This window comes from Acipenser ruthenus, chromosome 53, assembly GCF_902713425.1.
Source record: "Acipenser ruthenus chromosome 53, fAciRut3.2 maternal haplotype, whole genome shotgun sequence".
NCBI classification, from domain to species: Eukaryota; Metazoa; Chordata; class Actinopteri; order Acipenseriformes; family Acipenseridae; genus Acipenser; species Acipenser ruthenus.
Window position 1 is genome coordinate 7417718 of NC_081241.1, and position 3328 is coordinate 7421045.

The following is a 3328-nucleotide window of genomic DNA, read 5'->3' on the forward strand; positions in this document are numbered from 1 at the left end:
AAAACAAACTCTCATTCCCAGTCTGACAGAGCCACCTGCTGGAGATATATAGAATAATCGCTAATTGCTTTCAATACCTGTGTTTTTAACTTGGACTATAACACCAGGGGAGAGCGCGAACGCAGCCACTCCCAGAAATGACACAGACGAGATTCCCGCATTTGCGACATGTGAGTTGTTCCACAAAAGGGATGGATGAGTAGAAAAGCGGACACGTCTGCGTGAATGTAATTAAAAAATGTAAACAAATGTTTGTCCAATGTGTCTTTTGTACATTCTCTGCTTCAAATCAGAGGTGCCATCGAGTATAAAAAGGTGGGTGTGGGGCACAATGTTGGACGAATAGCTCTTTTGCATAAAGACCATTAAAATGTATTGTTTTATGCTGCAAAGCTCAAGGCTAGCTCTCCCTTCTAGTAACGCGTATTACCATGCATGAGCCTTGCTATTGGCCCGCACATGCGCAGCCCAGAGCTGCTTAAGTGTTACTGTTTGTGACAAATTAGAGATCTGGAAATCCCTCCCCAACCTGTCACTGCATGAATGATATTAACCTAATACTATGAAAGAGATAAACCAAGAGAGTCGTTCGCTTACGGCCATACCACCTTGAGAACGCCCGATCTCGTCTGATCTCGGAAGCTAAGCAAGGTCGGGCCTGGTTAGTACTTGGATGGGAGACCGCCTGGGAATACCAGGTGCTGTAAGCTTTTCTTTCTGCAGCTTGACAGGGGGCGCTATTTCCCTTGTTATTTATGTTACTAACCTGGAAGCTGTAAAGATAAACATCGTTTTCATTTTTGTTTTTTTATTGTCCCATCCCACACAGGAACAAATCTGATAGTGTAATATGTTGCACACACCATTCTTAATTCCTCAATTCGTGACGAAATGTGACCCAGAAAGTTAAAAACAGTACATAAAATAAAATAGAATAAAAAAGATGTATAGGGACACTGACATGCATACAGAGATATTATTATTATTATTATTATTATTATTATTATTATTATTATTATTATTATTATTATTATTATTATTATTATTATTATACAGTATTGAACATGCCCCCTGCTGGAAGCTTCTGGGAGAGCTGTCAATTTGTTGTCCTGTGCGTGAGTGTAGTGCTGCTTGAAAACTCCCGCCCCGCGCTGGATTGAAACCGGACATTTACATAACCTGTGCAGGGAGGTGCTGTTTCCCTGTATTTTACTTCCTGGCTCACATTTCTTAAAGAGTAAGGGTTTCTGCATGGATCACGTGTGTTAGGTTTAATTTCGAGGTTTATGTTTTGTTTTATAGTTGTATTTAATGATCTTTTGGAATACTGAAGTTATTACAGTAATGATGCTGTGCACAATGGTAGGAGTAGCTGTGTGTGTGTGTGTGTGTGTGTGTGTGTGTGTGTGTGTGTGTGTGGTCCTGTTGGATGTGTCTAATCTTGTTCTGTCTAGGAAACAGACAGGCTAATTAAGGGACAAACGAATAATACAGTACTAAGCTACATCTGTAAATCTTAACCAGTCTAATAAACAGATGTTTTCTGCTTATTATGCAAAGGCTGCCCTTCGAATCGGTGATATCATGGGGCAAGTTCATCATAGAAGAGGGGTTCTTGGTCTCAGTTCAGCTCCTCCTTCATGGCACAAGGCAGCCTCAACTCAACAGAGGAAGCTGGTGGTCAACGAGGTGCAAAAACAGGAGGAGAGGATGAGGTGCGTAAAGGCCGTTTCCCAGGTCAAGCAGGGAGAATGGATGAGATGGGAGAGTGTGGAACAACACAAGATTGGCTGGCAAGACCTATGGACAATGGAACAGAGCAGTCTGTACCAACTTCCATTCTGTTAGACCTAAAGATGATAAATTAATAGCCCTCCAAAAATGCTGAAAAGGTGTGTGGTCATTATTCTCAATGGATTTCAGCATCTGGTCGATATGGATTAGCAAATATGACCCTCTGTCCTGTTTATTACGTCACTAATAAATCAAAATATTTTAAGCGTGTAAACTGTTGTCCTGGAAACAATGCACGATAGCAGGACTAACTAATAATAATAACAAACCTGGGGGACTTCAAATGGATGTTTGAAACATGCAAGTCTCTGTTCATACAGGCAGCCCTCTCCCTGCATTCACTGCAAAATAATATTATTATTATTATTATTATTTATTTCTTAGCAGACGCCCTTATCCAGGACAACTTACAGTCATAAACAAAAATACATTTCAAGAATCACAGTACAAGTATTAATATAATTAAGAGCAAGATAAATACAATGACTTTGGTTCAAGCAAGTACAAGTGTGACAAAATACGATTCAATATCAGAGCAGATAACAGTGTCAGTGATAGTTACATCAGGATATAATTAAATACAAAATACTACAGATTAAATAACACTTGACAGATTACAGTACTCTAAAGTACAGGATTAAATGCAGTAAAATAGGGGCAGATAAGAGCAAGTAAATCGCATTAAGGAAGGTGATAAAGTGATCAGAGGGAAAAAACAGAGGAGTTCTACAGGTGCTGTCTGAAGAGGTGAGTCTTGAGGAGGCGCCGGAAGGTGGTCAGAGGCTGGGCAGTCCTGACATCTGTAGGAAGGTCGTTCCACCACTGCGGAGAGAGGATGGAGAAGGAGCGGGCTCTGGAGGCAGGGGAGCGCAGAGGAGGTAGAGCCAGTCTTCTAGTGCAGGAGGAGCGGAGAGGTCGAGTGGGGGTGTAGGGAGAGATGAGGGTGTGGAGGTAGCTGGGTGCAGTCTGGTCAATATTAGACTTGCATTGTTATGTCTACATGGTAACACAAACATACTGGTCTCGTATGGGAACTCCCTTCTTCTTATTGTCGTTTCTGCCAAAAGTTACAAGTGCTGCTACATTTGTAAGCAATCGATGTAAAGTTTCCAGTTGGGTAGCTCTCGCAGGTGAGGTGTGCTTTTAAGGATCTGGCCAGAGATTTCCTCATTGGGACACTGGGGAGCTCATATTATTTATTTTCTTAGCAGACGCCCTTACCCAGGGCGACTTAGAGTTGTGATTGTATTTTTTATTAATATTGTGTTTAAAATACAGGGAAAATCACAAAATATACAGTTTTCTATATGCTTTCACATAAAATATATAATATATCGCATCATGATGGGATTATGATCTTAATGTCATCAACAGCAGTGTGGAGTAGTGGTTAGGGCTCTGGACTCTTGACCGGAGGGTCGTGGGTTCAATCCCAGGTGGGGGACACTGCTGCTATACCCTTGAGCAAGGTACTTTACCTAGATTGCTCCAGTAAAAACCCAACTGTATAAATGGGTAATTGTATGTAAAAATA

At 41.1% G+C, this 3328-nt stretch overlaps 1 non-coding gene across 1 annotated transcript; it reads left to right on the forward strand.

The window, feature by feature from the left end:
* Positions 1-591: 591 nt before the first annotated feature.
* LOC117433119 (5S ribosomal RNA) lies at positions 592-710 on the forward strand. Its single transcript, XR_004548892.1, has one exon. It is a non-coding gene; the product is annotated as a 5S ribosomal RNA (ribosomal RNA).
* The last annotated feature ends 2618 nt before the right edge of the window (positions 711-3328 follow it).